The sequence below is a fragment of the Alligator mississippiensis genome, chromosome 2, assembly GCF_030867095.1.
Source record: "Alligator mississippiensis isolate rAllMis1 chromosome 2, rAllMis1, whole genome shotgun sequence".
NCBI lineage: Eukaryota > Metazoa > Chordata > Crocodylia > Alligatoridae > Alligator > Alligator mississippiensis.
Window position 1 is genome coordinate 2,389,556 of NC_081825.1, and position 12,115 is coordinate 2,401,670.

Below are 12,115 nucleotides of genomic sequence, written 5' to 3' on the forward strand. Positions count from 1 at the left end.
GTGAGGACAGCTGGCATCCCTCCATAGCTCCCAGAAGAACCATAAACTATGGGGCAAAGCAAGATCCTTGCAAGTACCCAGCAAAATTTCTCTGTCTCCCTCAAACACTCACCTTGCTTGGCAGCGGGGGTGGGGAGATGGAAGGGTTTAGATACTGGCTTAGTACTGGTGTATATGACAGTACATTTGTGTGTGTGTGAGATAGGTGTGAACAGTCCCAGTGTCCCAGTGAACAAAACACTGATTTTGGGTGTCAGGGTTTTAGAGTTTGAGCATTACCTAGATTGAAATTGGTTCATGAGTCTAAAAAGGAAAAAAATAGCCACCCTTTGTTGATTAAAATCTGGGCATAGACTTGGAGAATTAAGTACCAACCTGTCTAACTGCATCAATGGTCCTGCCAAAATTAAGGTAATTAGTATGCCTGTGTGAGTCAACAGCAATCTGATCCAGCTTCGTATCCAGCTGCTTCAGATGGCCACAATCCAATCCAGAGCTCCGGATCTGTTTGCCACTTCAATCTGGATGAAGCGGTGCCAAATCTTTGGAGCTGCCTCGGAGATCCAGCTATAGGTTATAATGGGGGATGAATGAAATATCTATAACTTAGTTATTTTAGCTCCGATTTGGTTGCAACTTGCAGGGATGCTAGCCCCTGGGGAGGCCACAAAGTCTGCCAAATTTCAAGAAGATTGGTGCAGGGTTTTGCGGAGGACTGCACCCCAAGCTGCTGACAGGCAAAACTTGTGACACAAATGACCCCATGTGTGTTAAGGTGCAGCGGGCTGAAAACTGCAGGGATGCTAGCCCCTGGTGAGGCCACAAAGCCTGCCAGCTGTGTGTGTCCTAGAGCAGGCCTGAGTGCTGGGCCCTGCCAGGCCATGAAGCCTGCCAGCTGTGTGTGTCTCGCTGGGGAGTCTGTCATCAGGGGCCCTGCACCCCAACCTGCTGACAGGCAAAATTTGTCATGTGGGTGGGTAACATTGCATGTGTGTTAAGGTGCACCCCTCTTGGCACTGGGGCCTCTGCACAACATGGCAGTGTGCCCCACTGAGGCCTCTTTCTCCCCTACAGCCTCACACCTGGTCCTCCGCTTTACGCAACAACAGGTAAAATAACTTAGCTGGCTCAACACCAGTAGCATCAGCAGCAGCATCAAAGGTACCCACACAGAACTGTCACATAGCCTTTCTTTTTATAAAGCAGTTGACAGCAAAAAGTAAAGATGTGTTGTGTTGGACATATGATGTTATTCATGGTGTGTGATGGTTTATCTTGTGTTTTTATGTCTATATGTGTATTATGAAAAAAAAAGGAGTACTTAAAAAAATGTATCTTTGGAAGCTTTAGGGATGAAAACCCCTTTGTCAGGCTGAGGAAGTACCTACAGTTGGTCCTGGATGGAAGGAAAAGTAAAGAAGCCGGCAGCTGGCCTGGCCCGCAATGCAGGCAAGAAAGCCAGTCAGTGAAAATGGAAATAGAGGCATCAGGGGGTGAGGGACAGGCTGGGGTGGGGGGAAAAGGGGATGTAGCAGCTCAGGTAAAAGTGCAGAGGTGCCTGGGGTGTCAGGTGTCTGGCAGGTCGCAGCGTGCCAGAATTCCACTGTCAGTGTCTATACTGAGTCCATGAGTTTGTGTACTGTGATCTCACATGCCTTGGGAATGCACCCCCCTTTCTGTCCACCTTTCCCCCACTGGCCCAGGGTGGCCTGCCTCTGCTTCAGGGGTAAGAGGGCTTTGGAGTGAGGGGGGGACTTCCCTTTTGGCACGCTCGCATTGGTGCCAGGCTGAGCAGCAGGCAGAAGGGCAAGGGAGTGATGCCTCCTCAGATGCAGCAGCATGGCCGTGGTACAAAAGTGTCTTATGTCCTTGCCATGGCTCATGTGCCTTTGGCAGTGCTGGCAGATAGCAAACCTGGGATCATCTGCCAGCTCAAAATGATCCCACACTACACTACTCACCCGCTACTGGGTTGAGGGCGAGGATCCTGCCTTTTCCCCCTTCTCAGCAGGCTGAGGCTGAACAGCAGGAGGAGCTGCCTCAGCTGAGCCACATGCATCCACAACCTCAGCCTCCTCCAAGGTGCTGCTTTCCAGAGCGGACCTGGGTCTAGGTGTGTAGAGCACAAACTCTGATTCCCCCTCAATCCCTAGAATTGCTTAAGCCAGCGCGCTCAGCATCCCTGGTGCCAGCTCCAGCTCCTCCTCCGGCAGTGGGAGGCTCATGCTGAGAGCTGAAATTGGGGTGGAAGAGGCAGTGATTCCACTGCTGGTGCCCACTTCTGGACTGAGCAGAGGTGGGGCAGGTGCAGGGACATCAGGTGCAGACACTGGTCCCGTCTCCTGGCTTCCACTGGCAGCACTGAAGTCATGGCTGCTTGGGAAGAGAATGCGTCTGTGTTTGGGGGGGTTGCAGCTCTAGCTCTCCCCCTACTCCCTCTCTCTCCCCTGCCAGAAGACCTGGCACCTGTCTTTCCAGCACACCTCATATTGATCTTTCCTGTGCTGCAAAAGGTCTGTGTGTGTGTGTGTGTCACTCCTTTTGTATTTCTGTCTGTCTTGCTCTCCTGTGAATATCTGTGTCTTGTTCTGCTGTGAATATATGATCTGTGTGTCTTCTTCTGTAAATAATATATTTGTATATGTCTTGTGCTCTCAATGTATGTGTGTCTTCTGTGAATATCTGTCTGTCTTCTTGTCCTGTGACATTTTTTCTATATTGTGGGTCTGTGTGTGTGTGCGTGCATGCGTGCGTGCGTGCGTGCATGTGTGCATGCAAGCAATCTGTGCCTCCCTGCACAGTGATAGATAACACTGGCTGGGAAAATGCACCTTACTTTTTGCAAAGTTTCCAAAAAAAAAGGGAAATATAAATTCAAAGAAACAAATTGAATTGTAATACTAATAATAATTGAATAGAATAGCTAAGCTAAACTAAACTAAGCTAAGCTAAATCCTAACCACTCCTTCATAACAAGAAAAAGGAGCAGGCAAGTCTCAGTCCGAGCGTTCCTCTCTCACACAGCTGCTGACAGGGAACGAGCTGCAAAAGGCACAGAAGGGCTAGAAACAGGCTTTTATGCTGTTTCTAATCCCACCCCACAGATGCTGCCATTGGAAAGGTAGCCAGGGAGAAATCCCTCTCACTGGCTACCTACAGACGTCAGTCTTCTCCCCCCGCTTCCCTTCTCTCCCCCCACTCCCACTCTCCATCCCTCCCCTGCTCCCCTCCCTCTTCTAATTGTGCCTCAAAATGGCTGAAGTGGGTCCAAAGCATCTGAAGCGTATTTAAAGTGCTTCAGGTGCCCCCGACCCACTCCAGATACGATTGCTGGCACCCCACTTCAATCCAGATGTGCCGCTCTGGACACCGAAGCATCCGAAGTGGCTCCAGATCCAAAGTGGGATCCAAAGACTCACAGAGCCCTAGTAATAACAAGCCTCCAAGTGTAAGGATTTCCCTTTCCAAATGGGGAGAAGAGAGTTTGCTCACAAAGGACCAGGAATCAATGAAGAGGTGTTGTCAGATGCCTATCTGGCAGTGGGTTTGTTTCCCTGGGATCCAAACACACACGCAGGAGCTGGGCTGTGGGGAAAGAGAAGAGGATCCAGTCACACAACTGCTGAGGTCCATATCCAGAAGGGGAGAAAATAGACTTGAAACCATCTTCAGGTCACACCTAGTCCAAACCCCCTTCCCATGCATGGGTCTCTCTCACCTAGTCCTAAAACTACACAATCGCCCCTGAACTGCAACTCCCAGGCACGTTACCCACTGACACCAACAGTGCCCGCCCCGGCACCAGTCACGCAGGGGGAAGAGCGCTGTCAGTGGAGATATCAAAGGAGCGCAGTCATGCCTCCCTCTACAGAGAAAGGCAACCACCAGTGCTTCATACTCATCTGACCGTGGGTTTAAATTCCTTCCTGATCCCAAATTGACCTGACCTGAGTGCAGGGGCAAAACCCCTGACCCAGGAACCTTCTGATTTTATTGCCTGCAGGGGCATTGGCATGCATGATGCCTTTCCTAGGCATCTATTCCACTGCCTCACTGCTCTAATAATGGAAAGGTTTTTCCATCTATCCCATGTGAAATGACTTGGCAACCATTTCAACACATTTCTATATATCCATCATTCCCCAGTGTCTCCCCATAAATAGCAGTGCTCTTCTATGACAGACTGTTTGGGAGGAAGCTCACAATACTGAAAGCTATTTTCTGCCTGCAGGTGAAGGGCTCTCTGTTCAACGTAGCATCAAATGGCCTGATGAACAATGCCCTTGAGAGACCGACATATTTGATGACACCTAGCTGAATACAGCACACCCTGTGGGATTTCAACCCACAAACTCTGGCTGAGAATTTAATACCTTCTCCATTGGGCCACCAGGACTGAAAAGACTCACGGAAGCAGGAAAAGGACTTTCCCCCTCTATATGCAACTGTCTCTGAAAAGGCTGTAGATGGCTGCAGTCCACCTGCTTTATGCCTGACACTTATCTCTGACCCAGGTTTCGCAGACAGGACTCCCCGCTTTGTGACGGTGGGACTGTGTGACTAGATTGGCAGAAGTCAGGGCAGGGTAACACGTTGGAGAGTAACTCCTGCAGGGAGGCATAGGCTTTTCTCTGCAACGGCCCATTTCATCAGAAGCTGTGACCATATTGATCACAGAAACCATTGTCTGAAGAATGGCTGGGGAAGAAGAGCTATGAAGCATTTTGAGGTCCCTACAAGTTGCTGACTGGAAATAGCAGCCTGCAGTGGCTTGCTTGAGTGAGGGTTGCCTCAATGACCAGATTGCAACCTTTGATGCTGAACCAGGCACATCATTTCATAAAACTATCAAATCATGCACTGGCACTCCTGGTATCTTTTGTGATGACACACTCCTGTGAACTTGGAGCCAGTGCTTGGCCCTCCATCAAGTCACAGAAATGTCCCCCTTGAATTGATGCCAGACACGATGGCAACAGTGGGAGCCTGGATGGACTCCTGCAAACACTGCCCAGGCTTTGGAGCATGGATTCAGGAACATGCATCTTGTGCAGGGGCCTGAGAGGAGACAACTGCCGACAACAGAGGAGACAGCGGGGACCTGCTGGGTGTGGGTGTGCAGCTGCAGGTTGGACTGAATGTCATGTTGGCTCCCTGGGGCTGGGAGACAGAAATGTGAGCCCCAGCCCCTGGGTCCTGGTCATGTCTGTGAAGAACTAGCCTCAACTCCCACCTGCCTGCACCCACCACCAATTTCTTTAGCCTGTGATAAACACTTTTACCTTCATTCCGAAAGCAAAGACATGACCTTCACAGGAGTGGGATGGAGAGGTTAGCCTAAGAAAGTGGGCACTGTGGCTTAGTTGGTTAAAGCACCTGTCTAGTAAACAGGGAGTCCTGGGTTCAAATCCCAGCAGTGCCTGCTTTCTTTTCACCTTTCACCACATTCCAGATTTGTTATCTCATGAGGTTCAGCAAGGGCAAGTGCAATCCTCTGCACTGTTACTGGCTGGGCAACAGTCTGCAAAAAACCTTCCCAATCCTCCATTTGCTCTAGGAGGGCAGGGGTGATGCCTACACAGTCAGATGGGTGGTGATGGCAAATTGGCTAGTTGGTCGCACCCAGACAGTGGTGGTAGACAGGTGGTTTTCAACCCGGAGGGATGTGGGCAGTGGAGTCTCCCAGGGGTGAGTCCTGGGGCCTGTACTGTTCATAATCTTTATCAGTGATCTGGATGTGGGTGTGGAAAGCATGCTGTCCAAATTGGCTGATGACACCAAGTCTTGGGGCATGGTGGGCACCATGGAGGGGGGGACAGGATCCAGCTAGATCTGGACAGGGGTGGGCAGATGAGAACAGGATGGAATTTAATGCTGACAAGTGCAAGGTGCTGCATCTAGGGATGAAGAACCAGCAGCCTAGCTACAGGATGGGGAACTCCCTTCTCGTCAGCACAGAGGCAGAAAAGGATCTTGGAGTTACTATTGATTCCAAGATAAACATGGGCCGCCAATGTGAGGACGCAGTCAGGAAGGCTAACTGTACCTTGTCATGCATCCACACCTGCATCATGAACAGGTCCAAGGAGGTGATCCTCCCCCTCTATGCGACATTGGTCAGGCCGCAGCTGGAGTACTGTGTCCAGTTCTGGGTGATGCACTTCAGGAGGGATGTGGCCAGCATGGAGAGGGTCCAGAGGAGGCCACCCTCATGATCAGGGGGCAGCAGGGCAGATCCTATGAGGAGAGGCTACGGGACCTGAACTTGTTCAGCCTCCACAAGAGAAGGCTGAGGGGGGATCTGGTGGCCGTCTATAAACTGGCCAAGGGGGACCAGCAGGCAATGGGAGATTCCCTGTTCCCCTGAGCACTCCCAGAAGTAATAAGGAATAACGGCCATAAGTTGACTGAGGGTAGATTCAGACTAGACATCAGGAGGCGCTACTTCACTGTCAGGGCGGCTAGGATCTGGAACCAACTTCCAAGGGAAGCAGTGCTCGTTCCTACCCTGGGGGTCTTCAAAAGGAGGCTAGACAGCCACCTAGCCAGGGTCGTTTGACCCCGGCATCCTTTCCTGCCCATGGCAGGGGGTCAGACTTGGTGATCTGCTCAGGTACCTTACGACCTGACCAACTATGAAACTATGGAATTGCCGATGCATTTCCTTCATTTACATGCTTCTCTCCTAAGTGTGCATGTGTAAGACTTTGCCCTCCACTTCTTTCACTCGCTGGTTCTTTCTGGTTCTTTGCTGACTCCTTCATCTCCAAGGTCTTGCTTCTGCTTTATCTCCTAATGCTAGCTGGTGGGCTGCATCTTGTTCTCCTTACACAATGGGCTCTAACACTATGAACTTGTTAGAAAACTGCTTACCTAAGCATTTGCAAGGTTATTTTTTATATATCATTTTGCCTTGTGACCAGCAGCTTTTTCTGACACAGAAAAACGCCTTTGTATTCAGGTGTAAATCCAGTGCTCCCCAAGGTCCAAATCCTGTCACCCTAACACTCCCTCACAGAACTAGTATAGGCAGCAAAAGAGAAGCCCGGCTGACTCTCCAGAGGTCATCACTTTCCCCACACAATACACCTCTGGGCCTGGCAAGGTGGATGGTGCTATTGTGTTGCTCGGTCTGAGGACTGACCTTTTGCCCATTGTTGATTGCAAGTGAGGGAGTGCTTAGGCCACTTGCTTTCCAGCCTGGGATTGAGCTAGGAACTGGGATGATGGTACCATAGGGATTTTTCTGTTTTTTTGAATATGCAGCTGAATTGATTTGCTGGATGCTGGTGCTTTTATAGCTTTACCAGTGCCTTTTCATTCTGTAAAAGTTTGGATAAATGTGAAGGGTTAGGACTTTTTTAACTTGTCATGGAAATTGGGTATGCTGTTTGCACAGGAAGGCCCTGGTTTTCCTTAGGATTCTATCATTTTACTTTGTGTTCCTAATTTTTGCACAAATTCTGGGAATTAATAAAACCACATTACATTAATATTTCATAGATTCATAGATGTTAGGGTCGGAAGGGACCTCAATAGATCATCAAGTCCGACCCCCTGCATAAGCAGGAAAGAGTGCTGGGTCTAGATGACCCCAGCTAGATACTCATCCAACCTCCTCTTGAAGACCCCCAGGGTAGGGGAGAGCACCACCTCCCTTGGGAGCCCGTTCCAGACCTTGGCCACTCGAACTGTGAAGAAGTTCTTCCTAATGTCCAGTCTAAATCTGCTCTCTGCTAGCTTGTGGTCATTGTTTCTTGTAACCCCCTGGGGCGCCTTGGTGAATAAATCCTCACCAATTCCCTTCTGTGCCCCCGTGATGAACTTATAGGCAGCCACAAGGTCGCCTCTCAACCTTCTCTTGCGGAGGCTGAAAAGGTCCAGTTTCTCTAGTCTCTCCTCGTAGGGCTTGGTCTGCAGGCCCTTGACCATACGAGTGGCCCTTCTCTGGACCCTCTCCAGGTTATCCGCATCCCTCTTGAAGTGCGGCGCCCAGAATTGCACGCAGTACTCCAACTGCGGTCTGACCAACGCCCTATAGAGGGGAAGTATCACCTCCTTGGACCTATTCGTCATGCATCTGCTGATGCACGATAAAGTGACATTGGCTTTTCTGATGGCTTCATCACACTGCCGGCTCATGTTCATCTTGGAGTCCACTAGGACTCCAAGATCCCTTTCCACCTCTGTGCCACCCAGCAGGTCATTCCCTAGGCTGTCGGTGTGCTGGACATTTTTCCTCCCTAGGTGCAGCACTTTGCATTTCTCCTTGTTGAACTGCATCCTGTTGTTTTCTGTCCACTTGTCCAACCTGTCCAGGTCTGCCTGCAGCTGTTCCCTGCCCTCCGGCGTGTCCACTTCTCCCCATAGCTTTGTGTCATCTGCAAACTTGGACAGAGTACATTTGACTCCCTCGTCCAAGTCGCTGATGAAGACATTAAAGAGTATCGGTCCAAGGACCGAACTCTGCAGGACCCCACTGCCCACACCCTTCCAGGTCGAGACTGACCCATCTACCACGACTCTCTGGGTGCGACCCTCCAGCCAATTCGCCACCCACCGGACTGTGCAGTCATCCACATCACAGCCTCTTAACTTGTTCACCAGTATGGGGTGGGATACCGTATCGAAGGCCTTCCTGAAGTCCAAGTATACGACATCCACCCCTCCTCCTGTGTCCAGGCGTTTCGTAACCTGGTCATAGAAAGAGACTAGGTTGGTCAGGCACGATCTGCCCGCCACAAACCCATGCTGGTTTCCCCTCAGCATAATTTGCCCTGCCGGGCTCTCACAAATGTGAGCCTTGATAATTTTTTCAAATACTTTACCAAGGATGGAGGTGAGACTGACCGGCCTATAGTTGCCCGGGTCCTCCTTCCTCCCCTTTTTGAAAATGGGGACCACGTTAGCCCTTTTCCGGTCTTCTGGGACTTGGCCCGTGCGCCACGAGCGTTCGAATATTCCTGCCAGTGGCTCTGCAATGACGTTGGCCAGTGCCTTCAGCACCCTCGGATGGAGCTCATCTGGGCCTGCCGACTTAAAGGCATCCAGTTCCTCCAAGTGACTCTGCACCATCTCAGGATCTACGCATGGCAGTCTGGCGCCTTGCTGCTGCCTCTCTACAACCCCAGTGAGAGACTTGTCGTGCCCCTCACTTAGGAACACTGAGGCAAAGAACTCGTTGAGGAGTTCAGCCTTGTCCCCCCTATCTGTCACCAATTGTTTCTGCCCATTTAGCAGCGGTCCTATTCCTCCCTGGGCCTTCCTTTTACTCCCAATATATCTAAAAAACAATTTCTTGTTGTCTTTTACTTGGGATGCCATCCTCAGCTCCATGGTAGCTTTGGCCTGTCTAACTGCCTCCCTACAAGCACGAGCAGAGGAGGTATATTCATCTTTAGTGATCTCACCCTGTTTCCACTTTTTATGTGCTCCCCTTTTGGCCCTTAGGCTGCCCTGGATTTCTCTGGTCAGCCAGGGAAGCCTCCTGGCCCCTTTCCCTCTTTTACCTCACACGGGGATCGTCTCGCTTTGTGCCCGAAGGATCTTTTCCTTAAGGCACAGCCACCCTTCTTGGGCTCCCATCCCTTCAAAACTCCTGCTCTGCAGTGTGTCTTTGACTAATCGCCTGTGTGCATTGAGATCAGCTTTCCTAAAGTCTAGCACTTTCACCCTACTAGTTACCTTACCCACTCGACGTCTTATGTTGAATTCTATTATAAGGTGATCACTGTCTCCCAAATGGCTACCGATCTGGAGGTCCCCTATCATGTCATCTCCCATTGCCAATACCAGATCCAGTATGGCATTCCCCCTAGTGGGACCATGCACCTCCTGTGTCAGGTGGAGGTCCTGTACACAGGTTAGAAACCTGCGTGAGCGATGGGACCTTGCTGTCTGCGTCTCCCAGCAGATGTCCGGGTAGTTTAGGTCCCCCATGACTACCGCCTCTTTAGCTTTTATGGTCCCCGAGAGTTGCCTCAGGAGCCCCGCATCTATTTCTTCCCCTTGGTGTGGGGGTCTGTAGCAGACCCCTACCACCAAATCCCTTTCTCCTTGCCCCCCATGTAGCCTAACCCACAATCCTTCTACTTCCTCAACCTCGGATTCTGTCTTGATGAGGGTTGATGTATATTGCTCACTGACATAAAATGCAACCCCCCCACCCTTTCTTCCCCGACCTGTCCTTTCTGTACAATCTATAGCCCTCAATATGTACTGCCCAGTCATGGGATGAATTCCACCAGGTTTCTGTTAGCCCCACTAAGTCATAGGTGTTTAGTGCAAGCAGGAGCGCTAGTTCATCCTGCTTGTTCCCCATGCTCCTAGCATTAGTATATAGGCACTTGAGCCCTGCGACTGGTGCCGTTGCTGCCCCCCCCCCCCCCGCTCCGAGTCCCAAGGGGCCCATTGTTTCTTACCTTCTTGTTTCTTATCTGTTCTGTAGTGCTGGCCTCCCCATGGCTTTCAGGTTCCCAATGTTCTCCTTCTTCAGGCTGGGCTGTCCTTGTGGGTGCCACATGGTTTGGTGGTCCACAGCTACGTTTCTACTATACAAACTACAACACATTAATTTTAACACAAACAAAACAAAAACAAGGGAAAAAGGGAAACAAAAGATGACAATAAAACAAACAGTTTAGCAGCCTTTTTGATTTTTGGCACGGCTGATCTCTGCTAGGTCATGGAGGTGATGCTTTGCACAATGTATCATTTTTGTACCTACTCTTCAAGTATTTCATAGCTTATTAAGAAGTTTTGCTTTACATTTAATAGTCCAGCATAGTTGACATCACAATTATTTATAGCAACAGCATTTTACAAACACAACAAAAGACAATTACTACACATAACATAATTACACTTGATTTTTTTCTTGTACTTAGCTCCAGCGGTGGTTTCATCCTATAAAACAGAAGAACAAAACGGAAGGGCTTACCCCTTTTGGTTAGTTTTTTCATACACTTGTGGTTGGCTTTGCTTGGTTTATAACCAGGCTGGCACTTATTTTAAAATGTCTCTCCTTGCACAGACTGCTTTTACAGCAGTGTTTTTCTTTTGTAGTGGTGGGAGCTCCATGCCACACATTTTTTTTTTGTTGCTTGCACCAAGGATTTTTTCCTGTTGGAGTATGCTTCCCTTAGCTTTTTGTTAATGAAAGATAACTCACATGGAAACGGAAGCTAGGGTTTTAAGACACTCTATATTTGCCTCTGCCCATCTTCTAGGGTGGTTATTATGCATCATTTTGCAGAGCTTACCCTGCTTCTGTTAGCTTCACTACACTAACCACACCTAGTAGGGTGGCAGTTTTAGGTTCCACCCAGGATTAAACTTTCTACTCTTCTGCTCTGGTCTCTTTTACTTTTTATGGGCACAGTTTTTGACTTCCGGGCTTCTTGGCCCCCGCTTGGGTTAGCTAAGATTGCAGGCTCCCGGCTCTGGCAGCTTTAACAGTGATCTTTTCTCTGTGCCCCTTCTCTGGACAGCCAGATCATTTGGTCTTTTAAGGTCCTGCAGACTTTTTAGTAGATCTTTCTTTCCTCTTTTTTCTCTCTAGCAACTTTTAGAATTCTAACACTTTTTCTAGGTTTTACTTAACTTTTATTTTTCCCTTCTTTAACAGATCTTAACCATATCCTTTCTGGGCTACCAGTTTCACAATTCATTCTCCTTAGTGGCCCCTTTTTGTCTTGCTTTTGCAAACTAATATATTTATTACATTTTCTTTTTTGCAGCTGTACAGCCCAGCAAGCTCCACTGCAGGACTAAAAAAGTTTTTTTTGAAAAAACGTGGGTGACAAATTACACGCTACACACAATCCCCTTAGGAAAACTCTTTCCACCCTAAAAAGAAAACCTTTAAACTATGCCTTTGAAAAGAAAAACAAAACATGTCACAGCAAACACACACCTGCTTTTGTTTTTCTTTCCTCAGAAGACTGTAATTATTTTCCCAAGGACCTTAGAGTCAAAGAACTCTGTTCATGAATGAACCCTATTCATTCACATAGCCTTTCTAGCAGAGAGATGACTTTCTTTGCTTTCTAGTTTCCTATTTGTAACCCTGGGCGCGACACTACACGCACCCTCACCTGAATAGTGGGATCCTGGG

At 49.2% G+C, this 12,115-nt stretch overlaps 1 non-coding gene and 1 pseudogene across 1 annotated transcript; both read left to right on the forward strand.

The window, feature by feature from the left end:
• LOC102575564 (zinc finger protein 883-like) overlaps nt 1-12,115 on the forward strand; it is a 100,143-nt pseudogene that overhangs the window by 57,650 nt on the left and 30,378 nt on the right.
• Nucleotides 5,349-5,422, forward strand: TRNAT-AGU (transfer RNA threonine (anticodon AGU)). The gene has a single exon. It is a non-coding gene; the product is annotated as a tRNA-Thr (tRNA).